At 40.8% G+C, this 18,029-nt stretch overlaps 1 long non-coding RNA gene across 1 annotated transcript in view; it reads left to right on the top strand.

Moving 5' to 3' along the window:
* LOC116542297 overlaps positions 1–18,029 on the top strand; it is a 75,331-nt gene that overhangs the window by 56,095 nt on the left and 1,207 nt on the right. Inside the window, exon 3 of the long non-coding RNA XR_004265151.1 lies at positions 16,118–16,220. This is a non-coding gene — a long non-coding RNA (uncharacterized LOC116542297). The remainder of the gene's footprint in view (positions 1–16,117; positions 16,221–18,029) is intronic.

The raw sequence follows: 18,029 nt of genomic DNA on the forward strand, positions 1-18,029 counted from the left end.
ACTAACATATGTGATTATATTTCATTAAGTGCATGTAGGGTGTTCTAGAGCACTTTGAATATCCCCTGGTTATAGCGGGTTCTTTATTTGCTGGTTAGAATAGCAAGATGGAGATGCAAGGATTTGATCTTAGCCAATGTATTTTGTAAGTTACCAAATTTTAGAGAGACAATGTGATACAGGTCAAAAATGTGGTCTTTGTAGTAAGGTTGCTCTGTTTGCATCTTGGCTTTGCCACTTTCTGGTCAAGTAGCCTTTTATAAATCACATTACTTCTCTGGGCCTCAGAGCACTCATCTGTAATAATGAGGATGATGGTATTTTCTTTGCAGAGTTGTGGAAACAACAGATGATACTTCTAAGGCCTAGCAAAGCTTTTGGAACATTATAGGAACTCAATAAATAAAAATTTCGGCCAGGCACAGTGGCTCATGCCTGTAGTCCCAAACTTTGGAAGGCAGAGGTGAGTGGATCACTTGAAGTTTGGAGTTCAAGATCAGCCTGGCCAACATGGCAAAACCCCATCTCTACTAAAAATACAAAAATTAGCTGAGCGTGGTGGTACATGCTGTAATTCCACCTCCTGGGGAGGCTGAGGCACAAGAATTACTTGAACCCAAGTGGGAGAGGTTACAGTGAGCCAAGGTCATGCTGCTGTACTCCAGCCTGAGTGATGGAGTGAGACTCTGTCTTAAATAAATAAATAAATGAAAAATTTAAATGTGTGGTACATTGCATGGCTCATTGAGGGCATTAGAGAAATGGTAACCATTATGGTTGACCCCTGTGTTGTAATTGTTTGTTGACTCTTTCCCCCACTTGGTTGATTGATTGATTCATTCAACAAATATTTATTCAGCACCCACTGTATGCAGGCACAGAGGTAAGTAGGACATAAAATAGTGTGATTAGGTGAACATGTTTTTGTCCTCAAGGAGTTTACATTCCAGTGAGGAAGACAGAAAATAAACAAGCAAATGTATTAATATATAAAATGTTGACAGTGCTGTAAGGAAACCCAGAATGTGCTGACATGGGAAAGTGGGTTGGGTAAGTGGACCCTACTGAAACAGGTGGTTGGAAAAGCCTCCCCTGAGGAGGTGACATTTAAGCTAATATCCAAAGAATGGGAAGAGTGGGATCAGCTTCCCTGGAAGAAGGGAGCCTGGAGGCCTGAGGACTGGAGAAGTGGCCTGTGTGGCTGGAGGATGAGGGTAATGGAGCAGAAAGGAAAGTTGGAGACAGACAGGGACTAGATCTTGTGGGGCTTTCCAGGTCATGGTGAGAGGATAGGCTTTTACTCTAAGTGCCATGAAAATTCACTGGTGAATTTTAACAGGTGTGTGGCATGATCAAAATGGTATTTTCACAAGATCATGTTGTTTGTTGTATGGAAAATGAATGGGAGCAGGGCAGGAATACAGCAAGGAAACCTGTCAGGAGTGGCTGTTTGTAGAGTTGTGCATGAGGAATGATGGTGCCTTGGTCTAGAATGTACCAGCTGAAGTGGAGAAATAGATAACTCTTGAGTACATTTTAAGATTGTGCACAACTCAAGGGCAGGAACTGACTCAGTTTTAATTTGGGGTCACAATGAGTAGTGAGGTGCTTACATTGTGGCCATTCCATAAGTGTTCTTGAAATTAGATAGTAGAAATTAGATATTCTATGATAAGACCAATTGTCTGTGCTTATCATATAAGCTTCCAGTATAACACAAACTTAACAGTGTGGGCTTGGAGCTTGGCAGACTCCCACTTACTGGTTGTGTAACTCTGTTTTAGTTTCTTCATGTATAAAGTAAAGATATTTGTTGACAAAGATGAAATGACATGATGCACCTAAAATGCTTTAAAATGTTCCTGGTACGCAGTAAAATGTTCTTCACCTTAATTGAAATTCAGACAGGTCTCCCTTTCAGTACACACTAACTTGTAGCACTTGGGAGTACAAGTTGCTCATTTTCCCTTTTCCTATTTGCCATAGAGTCTAGGAGCATTTTATAAAAATCAGTCTCCTGTCAATTCTAAGTCATTGTTCTTCCTCCCTGATAAAAATAAGCAAGATAAACAAGTGAGAGAGTACTTCTCCTTTCTAGCAAATATGATTTGAACATAGAAACCTCTACTCTTCCTGGCCATTTCATATTTTTCCTTATGATGTACACACATTTTTTATTACTTAACTCCTCTTTTCTTTTAATTAGTTTTGCTGAATAAAGCAGGCAATTTATGCTACATGGCTGGCTCCTTCCTGAAGATGCTTAAATAATTTATTTTGAGGGATCTAGCTTCTGTAATGTTAAAGCTAGTAAATTATGAACACTGTTATGATAATGATAATTACAGTGTGTTGAGGCTAGTCTGTGCCAGGCACTTTACTAAACACTTTATATATCCTGTTTGATTACTTTAGTTAAATGACATGAGGTAGATATAGAGTTACAAGATATCCTTAAAAACTCTAAGCCAACATAAGAATAAAGGTATGACTTCCATACATTGATTGAAGCATAATTGGAAAGAAACTGTAGGAAAGAGGGCTGAAAAAAAAATTAAACCAGTGGAGGAGAATAGATTCCCAGAAGCAGCCCCATCCATGGATGGGAACTTTATATGCAAGGGATCTGGCATTGCAGATTGGTGGAGACAGATGGGGCATTCAGTCACTGATGTAAAGAAAATCAGATGTCCATATGAAAAAAAATTGGTCCTACCTCACACTTTACCAATAATTAATTCTAGGTAAATCAAATAATTTGAGTGTGAAATGCAAAACTTCAAAACTTTTAGAAGAAAATACAGAAGAATATATGTCAGACCTCAGTGTAGAAAATAATTTCCTAAACAAAGAACAAAAAGTGCAAAACATGAAGGAAAGTATTGTCAAACTTTACTGAAATCAAGAACTGGTGTTTATTGAAAGCTGGCAGAAAGAATGTGAAAGATGGGCTATGATCTGGGAGAAGAAATTTGCAAAACATATAACAAAGGAATTTTATCCAGAAAAAAATATTTTTTATTATATAAATATATATATTTATTTGTATATTTATGCACCCAGGCTGGAGTGCAGTGGCATGATCTTGGCACACTGCAACCTCCACCTCCTGGGTTCAAATGATTCTCCTGCCTCAGCCTCCCAAGTAGCTGGAATTACAGGCGCCTGCCACCGCACTTGGCTAAATCTTTTTTGTATTTTTAGTAGAGACAGGGTTTCACTATGTTGGCCAGACTGGTCTCGAACTTCTGACCTCAGGTGATCCACCCGCCTTGGCCTCCCAAAGTGCTGGGATTATAGGCATGAGTCACCGTACTCAGCTTATAATATATATTTTTATACATGACACATAGATGCATTTTATAACACATGCATGCATCACACACAACAAATATATTAAAAATCAATAAGAAAAAATCAGTAGAAAAAAATATACAAAGGGCATTGCACAGAAGAGAACCAAGGATGTCCAATGAACAATAGGCAAACAGGCTGAAGTTCATTTATAATAAGAAAAATGCACATTAAACCAGAATAAGAGACTACTTTATAGCCCCAAAATTGATAATTTTTTTTCCTTTCTTGACATGGAATCTCCCTTTGTCACCCAGGCTGAAGTGCAGTGGTGTGATCTCAGCTCACTGTAGCCTCTATCTCCCGGGTTCAAGTGATTCTCCTGTTTCAGCCTCGCTAGTAGGTGGAATTACAGCATGTAATGCCATGCTCAGCTAATTTTTGTATTTTCAGTAGAGACGGGGTTTCACCATGTTGGCCAGGCTGGTCTTGAACCCCTGACCTCCGGTGATCCGTTGGCCTCAATCTCCCAAAGTGCTGGGATTACAAGCTTGAGCCACTTGTGCCAAATTGATAAGGTATTTTTAAAAAACTGTTGGTGAAGCTGTGGAATAACAGAAACTTTTATACACTATTGGTGGGAGTACAAATTATTTCAACCACTTTTGAAAATAATTTGGCATTGTGTAGGCAAGTTGAGTATAGACATAAAATGTTCCATGAGCCAGCAATTCCTAGGGATGTGTGTGTGTATGCACAAATGCATGCATGCACACAAACCCCTTAGACCAACTCTTGCACATGTGCAACCTGAGCTATGTACAAAAATGATCATAATAACTTTTTTGCAGTAACCTATAAGAAACAATTTAAATGACTATTGATAGGAGAATGGATAATTTTTGCTATATTTGTTCAATGAATACTTTGCTGCACTGAAAGTGAATGAACTTCAGCTATGTGTATCAATATGAATGCATCTTTCAAACAAAATGCCAGGTGAAAAAAATCCTTACAGAAAATATATACAATGTAACATTTATATGAAGTATAAAGACAGGTAAAATGGAACCATTTATTGTTTAAGGTGTGTGGTAAAAGTAATGGGATGATAAAGCAAAATTACTTTTGGGAGAAGGAAAGGCAGGACAATGACATAGAGGAGGGGCATAGAGGGAATTTCAAAAGAGCTGATAACATTTTCTTTCTTGTATATATCTAGAGGGGTTCATATTGTTATTGTTAATACCTTATACATTTTATACATTTTTCTAAGTATGAAATGAGGAAGAAAAATGGAGATGAGAGATGAGAAGATGACTAGAATGAATGGCTATATATGTAATAACCCAAAGAAGCAATATCTTTTGGAGATACCAGCCCAATATTCACTTTTATCTTCTCTATAACCCTTTCTCATTCCTTCTTCTTTCCTCTACCAAAAACAAAAACAGAAAAAAGGAAATAAAAAGAAATAACCTATAATAAGGATAGAATCAATCACTTAAGAAGCAAACAAATAAAATACTGATCTATAAAATCAAGATAACCAAATAGAAGATATCCTTCTGAAGGCTGAGGGAAATGTTCTGCCATGACATCGACTCTTCCAAGCCAGATTGTATTAGGCCATTCTTGTGTTGCTATAAATAAATACTTGGGGCTATGTAATTTATAAAGAAACAAGATATATGTCTGGGGGCGGTGGCTGATGCCTGTAATCCCGGCACTTTGGGAGGCTGAGGCGGGCAGATCGCTTGAGGCCAAGAGTTCGAGACCTGTCTGACCAACATAGTGAAACCCTGTCTCTACTAAAAATTCAAAAATTAGCTGGGCATGGTGTCATGTACCTGTAAGCCCAGCTACTTGGGATGCTGAGGCAGGAAAATCACTTGAGCCTGGTAGGTGGAGGTTGCAGTAAGCTGAGATCACATCACTGCACTCCAGCCTGGGTGACAGAGTGAGACTCTGTTTTCCCCACACCCCCACAAAAAAAAAAAAAAGAAACAAAGTTTAATTGGCTCATGGTTCACAGGTTGTATGAGAAGCTTGGTACTGGCATCTCCTCGGCTTCTGGGAAGGCCTCAGGGAGTTTTACTCATGGCAGAAGGTGAAGTGGGAGCAGGCACTCCACATGGCAATGACAGGAACAAGAGAGAATGGCAGGGAGGGGAGATGCCACACTTTACAACAACCAGATCTCGTGAAAACTCACTCATGATCCCAGGACAGCACCAAGCCATGAGGAATCTGCCCCCATGACCCAGACACCTCCCACCAGGCCCCACCTTCAGCACTGGGGATTACAATCCAACATGAGATTTGGGTGGGAACAAATATCCAAACTATATCACAGGTATATACCCTGTACTGTATGATGTGAACATCAGGTGGTGATAATCTGGTGAAATGTAGTTATATATAGAGAAACCTTGGAGTCAGGTTCTTGAAGAGCTTGTTGTTTAACCCTCAGAGTAAGTGTTTTTGCTCAGAATAACTCAGAATAGCTGGCTACGAAGTCTGGAATCTCTTTGTGCATGCATGCAGATATCTATGTATTCATCCATCTATCCATCCTTTATCTTTCCTCCAGCATTCGTTGAGTTTGCCCTTTATGCCAGGGGCTAGAGGTGACAAAAAGAAAAGGCGGAGCTAATCACATTGCAGGATGATGGTGTGAGATTGGAGTCAGGTCTCTAGCAGAATTTGGGGCACGAGGTCACAGGTGGTTAGCTCTGCCTGCTGAGAGGTAACAGCAGCTTCATCACGGTCCTGATGACTCTGTGCCCTGATGTGTCTTGGAAGACAGAGGAAAAGCTTTCAGACCTGAGGTCTTCAAACATTTATGTTTTGCTTGTGGACCTCTAAAGGAAATCTGAAAAGCTATGCATTGCTCACAGTTTTTTATGCTGACATCTAAAATTTTTTATTATAAGTTTAAGCAATTGTAAAGAAATTCCCTGTCATAACAAGTATTGACATTTTAAAACAAGCCCCTGATATTTTAAAAATGTTTCCAACGGAATCTATGTAGTATAGTGTTTGATATATATTCATCCTTTTAAAAAATACAAGCTCTTCTTAATGCATTGACATTTTGTATATCATTTAAGAAATGTTTCTAATGGAATCTATATACCAAGTGATATTATCATCTTTTTAGAAGTAGCAGAACAAGCTCTTCTTAAATTTTACAACATGTTTTCTTCTCCTTGGATTTGTATTTCCATTCCTTTACCTTACAGAACTTTATCCTATGATACATACGTTGTGTCATATTTCTCTGTAACAACGAGCAAGTATATACAGCCTATAAAGCTCTAAGTGTTAAAACATCTCTTCTGCATTGAGTCATTATGATGATTATTGGTAAATGATTGGTCAAAACAACATAAATACATGTTTTGATGATTATGAAAAACATTTTATTGGAAGTTGATCTCTTAGAGTTTTTTCTATGCTCTCTTTTTTGATAATTATATTTATTGTTGACTATTAATGCTAGAATGAAATAGGATTCAGCATCAATATTCACCCTATTTTTTCTTTTTTTTCATTAGATATAAATGCTGAGACATTTTATTCATATTTAAGCAGTGGAATTGGAAGTTTTGTTGTAGAAATATCATTAAGGCCCCATGTGGTGGCTCATGCCTATAATCCCAGCACTCTGGAAGTCCAAAGCAGGTGGATCACCTGAGGTCAGGAGTTCGAGACCAGCCTTGTTAGCATGGTAAAACCCTGTCTCCACTAAAAATATAAAAGTTAGCTGGGCATGGTGGCAGGCGCCTGTAATCCCAGCTACTTGGGAGGCTGAGGCATGGAGAATGGCTTGAACTCAGGGGTTGGAGGTTGCAGTGAGCTGAGTTGGTGCCACTGCACTCCAGCCTGGGTGAAAGAACATAACTCTGTCTCCAAAAAATAAAAATAAATGTCATTTAAAGATTGAATTCTTTTCGAGTTAAAAAGCAGAAATTATTTAGTGATTATTCTCTTAAAATTATTTTTAAACAGCTGATATTATATAATTCATATCTCTTGCAACTTTGTTGACAGCAATGACTCAATATCAGTTGACTTGTGAAAATATTTGCAACCAGTTATTTAGAGTTAGTCACTTTCTCAACAATAATAACAGTAGACCTAAAAGGAAGAAGCTAAGCAAAATTACTATAGAGAGTTTATTTGGGCCAGGGTTGAAGACTGCAGCCCAGGATGCACTTCCAGATTGCCTCGGAGGGTGCCCTGGGGGAACACAGGAGAGGCTCAAGTTTTTAAAGAAAAAAAGGAATAAATCAAGAGAGTGATTTGTTCCTGAATTCTTCAGGAATCCTAAATGGTTTACAGAAATAACATTTGTTAGTGATTGGCTATACATTGTTGAACTATAGAATGTATGGCGCTTTATGGCTACTTGGCATTAGTCTGGAGCCCGCACAGCAAATGGCTTCAAGAGGTAATTATCTAGCTCAAGGAGGAGTGAGACATGACTACTTTTATATCTTCAATGCTTCTCTGGGCCTGATAATTTAGAGGGGTTCACATCCCTCAGATAAAAAGTTGTTGTTTTTTTTCCCATACCAATATCTCAAATTGCTCCTTTGCTTAGAAACCTAGGGGTTTTTTCACCCTGAGGCAACAACATGCCACTGTAAGATTTAGGGTGGAAGAGAGAAGGGCCTTTCTTCTGTAAAGTGGGAAGAAATCCCTTGTAAAAGAATCTATAGCTTGACCTCACTGTCTCTTAGATTTTAGGAAAGAGTACAAATAGGCTTTGAGGATCTGGAAATTGATTTCCTTAAAACCACTCAAGATTCTACGTGTAAAGTTTTCCAGCTTGTTGCTACTTTTAGTGTGGTATGTGGGCTAGCAACATTGGCACACCTGGGAGCTCTTAGAAATGCAGAATCTCAACCCCGGCCCAGGCCCCTCCTGAAGCTGAATCTGCAAAATCCCAGGGCGATTCACAAGCACATGAAAGTCCAGATTGCTGCCATTTCCTTCCCCTCAAAACTTTGTAGTGCACACATTGGCTATTATGCAGATTCCTTCCCAGTGTAGGCAGTCATTTACATACCTCTTTAGTAACCTCTGCTCATAATTTTCACGTTTGTTCTCCAAGAAGTAAACTGGTTTAGCTTCCAGCAGTCTGTGAGGCCTACTGGGCCGGGCTTTCTAACTCTGCAAATAATTTAAACACTGCTTATGATGGTCCCTAAGGAACCCTCAGTAAGTGGTAGCTGATAGTTATCATTTTCTTCTCACTAATGGTCAGATTTGGGTAAGAGATCCTTTTTCCTACTTGAGTGTCACTTGAGCCTGTGATTTTGAATTACTGGATTCTAAGACTGGCAAGACCTGTGTGTGTCACGGAGAGGTTTCCTCCTATCATCCCATTGAACATTCTGACCTTGTCATTAGGAGAGCTATAAATAGAAGAATATTTTTTTAAGGAAAATAAAAGCCTATTAAAGCAGAGCGTCAAAAGCTGCTGGTACTAGCAAGAAGAAAATGGCTGATTGTATTTTTTGAAATGTCTTTGCCTTTCCCTGTATTTTTGCTGTGTTGACAGTTGTGCCATCCAGGCTTGACCTAGCCCTTGGCCCTCCCTCTTGGTTCTGCATTCACTTTTTGTGTATGTGGGATTCCAGATCTGTAAACAAGGGGGCCTAGTGCCAAAGCCTCCCTCTTGGGTGCAAACACCCAAGTGTCAGTGGTGTTTGGAAGCAGAGGAACACTCCATGGGAGGAAGCGTTCCCCAACATTATTTTCTCTTTGTGCTCCCAGCAGAAAATCCTGCAGTGTCCTGGGAAGAACAAGGATGCTCAGAGTTCAAATCCTGCCTGGTTACCTAAACTCTCTGGACTTCTGTGTCTCCATCTTTAAAATGGCATCAACTCAAATGGCTATGGGAAAATTAAATGAGACTGAGTACCTGTGTAGGTAGGTGGATACTCTAAAAAAGTGATTTTCCTCCTCCTTTCAAACAAATGGACAGTGCTGCTTAAAATCAATACTTCATAAAATCATAGGACCTTAGGCTGGGGAATATTCTTTAAAATCATGACATTTGCTGTAGAAGAAACTAGAGGGAAAAAAATGAACCTACATTGATGAGCCAAGTTTCAGATTTTACCGTAGTGCCTATGCACTAATGATAATTTAAGATGATGGTGTCTAGGAAGGGACCCATTTCTCTACAGCTGATTAGCCACAGATCAGTGCTATGAGTTATAGAACTAGAAAGGCAGAACATGAATAGACAGAGGAATAATACATAGAGCAGAAGGAGCACAATACCGAGAGTCCTTGAATGCACTTTATTTGCTACTTCGAACAGCACTTTGAATAGCAAAATTATGCGTTAATGTCAGTGGTTCACAAAACTTGGTCCCTGACCAGCAGCATCAGCATCACCTGGGAACTTGTTAGAAATGCAAATTCTCTGGCCTTACCCCAGACCTGCTGAATCAGAAACCCTGGGAGTGAGGCCAGCAATCAGTGTTTTAAGCAAGCTTTGCATGTGATTCAGATGAACGCTAGAGTTTGGGAATTACTGGTTTACATTTTAACAGCTTACAACCATCTTTTCCAATGCAAAGCAAAGTGGAATCACAAATGTCTTAGCATTTTAAATTCCTTACCTCCTTGACACATACTGTGAAAATTCCCAGATATTATTGTCTTCTGATTCTTGCAGTGAGAAGCATGAGCATAGTCACCAGGTAGAACTTCCTCAGTTGCCCTGGGTGGCTGTTGTTTAATCATGAAACAGTAATATAAGAGAAGGATTCGGAAAATTAACTAAATGAATCTGCTGTCACTTTGGTTCTTTAGAAATACCTTTCCTAGACTGGGTGCAGTGGCTCATGCCTGTAATCCTAGCCCTTTGGGAGGCTGAGGTAAGAGATAACTTGAGACCAGAAGTTTGAGACCAGCCTGAGCAACACAGTGAGACCCCATCTCTTAAAAAAAAAAAAAAAAAACTCACAACTATCTTTCCTCCAGTGTTACAATATATTTATAACCTTATAACAAATTATATACAAATCACTGTTTTTATTTCCTTACCTTCACAATCCTATCTCTAGAAGCAGTTACACCAAAGCCCTGTGTTGTCTGGATGTGTGATGACAGACTCTGTGGGCCCCTCTGAAGGGTGTCATCATTCAGGCCCAACTTCTGCTTATTTTGAATTTCCTGTTTGATGGTTAAAAGTCAAAGAGAAAGACAGAAATTAAAAGCCTATACCACAGTCTCCCTCTTATTCATATTCTCTCTCATCATTGGTTGTTTATGTGTCTGCCTCAGCCTCCCAGATTGGGCTTATTAGGGGCAAGAGTTATTTGTCTCATTCCCCTTCTACAAAATAGGCTTCCAGTAGATGTTCACAAACAGGACTGACACTGAAGCCAGCAAGGCTGAGCGGCTCATGGAAAGCTGGGGAGCTCTTCTGAGCATCCACAGATACTCCCTCCTCCTCACTTTATTATACCATCTCTGTTTATCAGGTGGTTGTTTATTATTTACTTTATTTCCACGTGGCATTCTCTAGAGACTTTGTGACTGACTGTGTTCATCCCCGAAACTTTGCAGAAGTCAGGCTTTGTAAATATAGTGGAAGAAAGGAGATTCACAGCTAAACGCTTCCTAATGAGGACACTGCGAACATGTTATTTTCAACATTCAACTCCTAAGTTTGAATAATTCATGAAAAAAAATCTGTTGAACTAAAGTGACTGGGCTATTTTAATGAAAGTAGAGATTTGGAATGTTTTAGAGCTGGAGATCAACACCCTCAGTTTTCATGAGCGAACCGAAGGCAGGGAGAGGAAATGACCAACCCACAACTCAGTGAGTTAGTGAGCTCAGGTCTTCTGTGTCCTGTGCCCTCTAGGTCACACAGTGGCTAGTGGCCAATCTGAAACGAGAACTCAGGCCTTGAGATGCACATACCGAGTTCTTTTCATGGAGCCACAACAACTTGTCACAGGGATACCAGGGAGTAGGCAAGCCCAAGGTCCCTCTCTCCTGCACTGCTGGGTCACAGAAGACACAGGGAGATCATGTTTCCTTTTCTTTTACATCTTCAATGATCAAGCCCAGCTGCTTTCTGCCCTGGCTGCACAGTAGACCCCCTGGGGAGCTTCTGAAAAATTTTGACACTCAAAACTCACCCCAGGTCAATTAAATCAGTCTGGTGGCAGGCCCAGGCTTCAGTGTTTTAAAGCTCCCTAGGTGGTTCCAACTTGCAGCTAAGTTTGAGAAACATGAGTCTAGCCCTTCCTTCTCGTTTTTCCTATTTTCTTGATGGCCAGCCGGCATCCTTCTCTTGCTCCCTCTGTTTCTTTTTTTTCTAATCCTCAGGGGGGTTTTTCTGTTTTTTTTTTTGTTTTTTGTTTTTTGGTTTTTTTTGACAGAGTCTCACTCTGTTGCCCAGGCTAGAGTGCAGTGGCACAATTTTGGCTCACTGCAACCTCCATCTCCCAGGTTCAAGCAATTCTTCTACCTCAGCCTCCTGAGTAACTGGGACTACAGGTGTGTACCACCATGCCCAGCTAATTTTTGTCATGTCAGCAGAGACGCGTTTCACCATATTGGCCAGCCTGGTCTCGAACTCCTGACCTTGTGATCTGCCCGCCTCAGCCTCCCAAAGTGGTGGGATTACAAGCATGAGCTACCTGGCCTAATCCTCAGGTTTTAACATTGCAATCACATGGTTAAGTTCAGGCTGCTGCCATTCCAAGCCATTTAAAACATTAGCCAAAAACTTAGCTTTGTGTTCCCCTTCTGATCTACTCTTCTCTCTCTCTCTCAGCTCGGCTGAGTCTTTGCTTCCTTCACCACTGCCGCCCTCAACTCCCACCCAGGCCTCACTCTCCCAGGAGGGGCTACCATTTCTAGCCCTTCTATCAAAGCCTCCCTCCTCCTTGGCTTCAGTCCCAGATGACTGTGAGGCTGGACTCGAGGAACTGGGAGCTCAGACTGGATGGAAAGCTTTGGGGACGCTGCTCCTATGATTATTGGTCCCACAGGAATAATTCTTCCAGCAGCTCTTCTTTTTTTCTTGCTGGCTAAGTGTGTGGGTGTGCAGCAGGCATTTGCTAGGGAACGTGGGCAAAAAATAAAACTTTTCAAGCTTCAATTCTGCAGACAGATTGAGAGGCCTCCCAACAGTTCAGAATTGCTGAATCTGGCTCCATCCACCCACTTACCCCCCCAGGAAGTGGTAGATCGAGTTCGATGTGTTTTGATTTGTTAACAGTGGCCTAGCTTATGGGAGTTTAACTCATAAGGATGATGCTTTAAAATAAACTAGTCAACAAAGAATTATCAAACATTCATTGCATGCAGGGCACTGTGCTAGGCACTGATTAAACCCAAATGTAAGGTCACCTCTCCTGAGGGTATTTTATGGGCAATAGAAGGAGACAGGAAGAGAGGGGAATAGGAATAGGAAGGAAATAAAAAGCCATAAAAGCGAAAAGGGTTAGGGGTAGAAGGATGACAGCTGTGTGTTTAACTTCCCAGGACTTAAAGTCCTAAACTATTTGTCCAGTCCATTCTCACCAACCATATTGGAGCCACCATGTTGTTTTAATCTTGCCATTTGACCTCCAAGGTATTTTGGGGGCCCCTCAGAGAGCTTAGCAAACATTATCCTAAGACAGCTGCAGCTTCTTTCTCAATCCATCTCCATCTCCCTCTGCGCGTGTGTCTTTTTGTCACTTTCTAATTCCCACACTTTATCTCCCTGCTGTCTCTTAGATACGTAACATTTTTTCACGAATACGTAAAGAAGTAAATCCAAGCTCTCAGCCATTTATCAAACTAATAATGAATATTATTGGTGGAAATGACCAACACAAATTAACAGCTAAAACTACATATAGGAAAAAAATGGTTATAGATGGAAAATTGCCTGAAGAGTCAAATCTTCTTGACAAAATGTAGACATCCAAATAGGATCAAGAAAAATTGGGTTTGGTAGAAATAATGGCCACGAAGTAAAATCCATGAAGGCAGATGTTATAATTGGTAAAATTTGACATGGACGAAAACTTGATAATGAATCAAATTTTGTTGTAAAATTTAAACAGAGGCAGGAGGATTGCTTGAGGCTAGGAGTTCAAAACCAGCCTGGACAATAGAGTGAGACTCCATCTGTATTGAAAAAAAAAAAAAAAAAAGAGGCTGGGCATGGTAGCTCATGCCTGTAATCCCAGCACTTTGGGAGGCTGAGTGGGGCGGATCACTTGAGGAGAGGAGTTCAAGACCAGCCTGGTCAACATGGTGAAACTCCGTCTCTACTAAAAAAAAAAAATACAAAAATTAACCAGGCGTGGTGGCGGGTGCCTATGTTCCAAGCTACTTGGGAGGCTGAGGCAGGAGAATCACTTAAACCTAGAAGGCAGAAGTTGCAGTGAGCCGAGATCGCACCACTGCACTCCAGCCTGGACAACAGAGCAAAACTTCGTCTCAAAAATAATAATAGTAATAATTGATGCCAATGAAAATAACATCAAGAAACTATATATAAAATGGTAAAAACTGGAAACTGTGCTGTATGAAAAATTGATCAGTGAATTTCATTACTAATGACATTTGTTCTAGAGACACACTTTCTTGATGGAAGTCTGTCAACGTTGGCATAATTCTGATGAGAATCTAGTGAAATTTCTACTGGGGTAGCAATAACAGTGAAAAATATCATGACCCCATAGGGGCTGCCTGATGACAGGCAGCAAGGTGAAAACTCCAACAGGGTGGGGCTTAGGAATCTGTATTTCTTTTAAAAAATCAAAAACATAAAAACCCCTCCATCTTTTGAACTATAATGTAAATGAACCAACTAGTAACGAAATGTTTGGGGAATAACCAGAAAAATTTGAACATTGACAGGATGCTGGAGAGTATTATGCCATTATTATTATTATTATAAGCACGATGATGGTATTGTGGTCATATATTTTTATAGTCCTGTTATGGACTGCACTGTATGCCCCCAAAATTCACATGTTGAAGCCTCAACCTCCATTGCGACTGTATTAGAAGAAGGCCGGGCGCGGTGGCTCAAGCCTGTAATCCCAGCACTTTGGGAGGCCGAGGCGGGTGGATCACGAGGTCAAGAGGTCGAGACCATCCTGGTCAACATGGTAAAACCCCGTCTCTACTAAAACTACAAAAAATTAGCTAGGCATGGTGGTGCGTGCCCGTAGTCCCAGCTACTCAGGAGGCTGAGGCAGGAGAATTGCTTTAACCCAGGAGGCGGAGGTTGCGGTCAGCCGAGATCGTGCCATTGCACTCCAGCCTGGGTAACAAGAGTGAAACTCCGTCTCAAAAAAAAAAAAAAAAAAAAAAAAAAGAAGAAGGACCTTTAAAGAGGTAACTGGGGTAAATGAGGACCTAATCTAGTAGGAATGGGGTGGGGTCCTAACTAATAGGACTGCTGTCCTTATAGGTATAAGAGCCATGGGGTGGGGCACTAGCATAAAGAAAAGGCTATATGGGGGACACAGTGAAAATGTGGCCATCTGCAAGCCAAGGAGAGAGGCCTCAGGAGATACTTACCCTGCCAGCACCTTCATCTGGACTTGTAGCCTCTAAAAGTGAGAGGAAAAAAATGTCTATTGCTTTAGCCACCCAGCCTATGGCATTTGTTATGGAAGCATTAGCAAACTAAAATGAATCCATATATATTAGAGATACCCACTGAATTACTTATGAGTGGAATAATATGATGTCTAAAATTTTGCTTTAAAATACTCCAGAAATAAAAATTGAGGATAGCAAATAGACAAAACAAGACTAGCTAAGGTTGACAGTTATTGGAGCTGGGTAACAAGAACTTGGAGGTACAGTGTGCTATTCTTTTCTACTGCGGACTATGTTTGAAAATCTCCAAGGCCATGCATGGTGGCTCATGCCTGTAATCCCAGCACTTTGGGAGGCCGGGGTGGGCAGATCACCTGAGGTTGGGAGTTTGATACCAGACTGACCAACATGGAGAAACCCCATCTCTACTAAAAATACAAAAATTAGCTGGGCATGGTGGCACATGCCTGTAGTCCCAGCTACTTGGGAGGCTGAGTAAGGAGAATCACTTGAACCCGGAAGATGGAGGTTGCAGTGAGCAGAGATTGTGCCACTGCTCTCCAGCCTGCTCGACAGGAGCAAGGATCCAGCTCAAAAAAAAAAACCAAATCCAGCCAAGGCGGGCGGATCACCTGAGGTCGGGAGTTCAAGACCAGCCTGACCAACATGGTGAAACCCCGTATTAAAAAAAAAAAAAAATCCAAATAAGTTTTTAAAAATTGACAGGGAAAATTGTACAGGTTATTTTTCTGTATATTCAAGTAGATAATTACAAGAAAAGGTTTCCCATAATCTTGCATTCTTATCTGTGCTACCGTGGCCTGGAATAAAATGTGTTACAAATGTGTATTTATAAATAAAACATTAACTAAATATAATAAGGGAAAAGGGAAAAGGATAAAAATGCCAACTGCAGAGAGTGGAACTGTGGACAAGGGGCAAGCAGTCTGAGAAGGAGGAATCAGTATTTACTGAGGGCCTAATACATACCAGGTGCTTTGTAGACGTATTCTTTGGATACTCACATAGGTCTATGAAGTAGACTTATCATTTCAGTCCTTTAAGAACATTTTAATATGAAGAAACTAAGGCCCAGGGAGGATGAATGAATTCCTAAGATCACATATTAGGAAGTGGATGAGCTGAGATTTTAATCCTGTCTGCTTCCAAAACTTGCATTCTTTTCTCTGTACTTTTCTCTATTAAAACTTACATACCTTTTCCCTAGATATTGTGAAATATCAGATCATAAAGGACAGAGGAATCCTGAAGAGGATAAAATCATAGAGAGATGGGGCCAGTTAACATTACCAAAGGAGCTGGGCTTGGAGGTAAGTCCTGGAGGTGGAGAAGGGACAAGCAAGCAACCTAGGAGTAGGGAGGGATGGCAAGATGCAGAAACTTGGTAGCAGGTGGAGAACAGGGTAAGAATGAGAGGCCACCACTGCAGGCTCATATTTCTTGAATATGAGGGGGTAGACCAGATGATCTTTCAAATCTAAAATTCTGTCAACCCTCATCTGGGCCTCTCCACTAGGATGTTCCACCTTCATCTCCAGTTCTACATTTTTAAAACTAGATTCATTACTTTCTCTCTTCCCCACCTGAATCAATTTCCTCCTGGCTTCCCTCACCTGCTGATAGAGTCATCATTTTCCCACCTACGTTTAACACCTGTAGTCTTTACCAATCTTGTCCAGGCCCAAGTCTTGGGACAGCACTGGTAAACCGATTCTTTGCTCAAAACTCTAAGAGGTCCCCTATCTGTCACTGGAATACCTAAGCCATGTTCTGACCTCAGAGCCTTTGCACTGGCAGTTCTTTATACCCAGAAGGCTCTTCTGCTAGATATCTATCCTAATCTCCTTTAAGACTTTACTGAATGTCACCATCTCAACGAGACCTTCCTTGACCACCTGTTTTAAGTTGCAACTACCTCCATCTTCCCCTGCTGCATGCCTAGTCTCCCATACCCTGATATATTTTTTCCCTCAGCACTTTTTTTTAACACACTGTTTTTCTTTTCTCTTAAAAATTGTGTATCTCCCTTCATTAGAATAGAAGTCAGACAAGGGCAGGGCTTTTTGTCCAATTTGTTCACTTCCCTAACCCTAGAAATTAACCACAATGGCTGGGCACATAGAAATTTCTCAATGAATGAATGAATTCATGTTTTATAAATGAAGTACAGCACAACAGGGAATTTAATAAATAAAGACATGGAAAAGTGCTAGGAAACAAAAAGGGCTGTTGATTCTCCCCACTTGGGAATGTCAGGAAAAATTTCACACGAGTTAACAATTGAGCTGAGATTTAAAGGTAAGTGGGCAAGGCAGATGGGGTAGGTGAATGATGGTTCCCAAAGAGATCAAGTCCTAATCCCTGGAGCCTGGGGTTATATGGTGTATTAGTCCATTCTCATGCTGCTATAAGGGCACACCAAAGACTGGGTAAGTTATAAAGAAAAGAGGTTTAATTGACTCATAATTTCACAGGGCTGGGGAGACCTCAGGAAACCTTACAATTGTGGCAGAAGGGGAAGCAAACGCATCTTTCTTCACATGGTGGCAACAGCGAGGAATTAGAGTTGAGCAAAGGAAGAAGCCCCTTATAAAACCATCAGATCTCATGAGAACTCACTCACTATCATGAGAACACTGTGGGGGAAATTGCTGCCATGATTCAATTATGTCCACCTGGGCCTGACCTTGACATGTGGGGATTATTACAATTCAAGATGAGATTTTGGGCAGGGACACAGCCAAACTATATAATATGGCAAAAGAGACTTAGCAGATATGACTAAGCTAATTATCTTGAGATGGAAAGATTATTTTGGTTTATCCAGCTGGACCGTAAATGCAGTAACAAATATTCTTATAAGGGAGAGACAAAGGTAGGTTTAGCAGAAGCAGCAGAAGCAGAAGTTGATGAGACAGTGGAGCAAGATGCTGTGCTGCTGTTGGCTTTAAAGATGGAGGAAGGAGTCATGAGCCAAGGAATGCAAAGAATGTGGCTCTAGAAGCTGGAAAAGGCAAGGAAACAGATTCTTCCCTCCAGCTCGTGGAGGGAGCACAGCCTTGCTGCCACCTTGATTTCAGCTCAGTAAAACTGATTTCGTACTCTGACCTCCAGGACTG

Source organism: Sapajus apella, unplaced genomic scaffold (assembly GCF_009761245.1).
Source record: "Sapajus apella isolate SASKATOON/1434 unplaced genomic scaffold, GSC_monkey_1.0 scaffold4, whole genome shotgun sequence".
Lineage (NCBI taxonomy): Eukaryota > Metazoa > Chordata > Mammalia > Primates > Cebidae > Sapajus > Sapajus apella.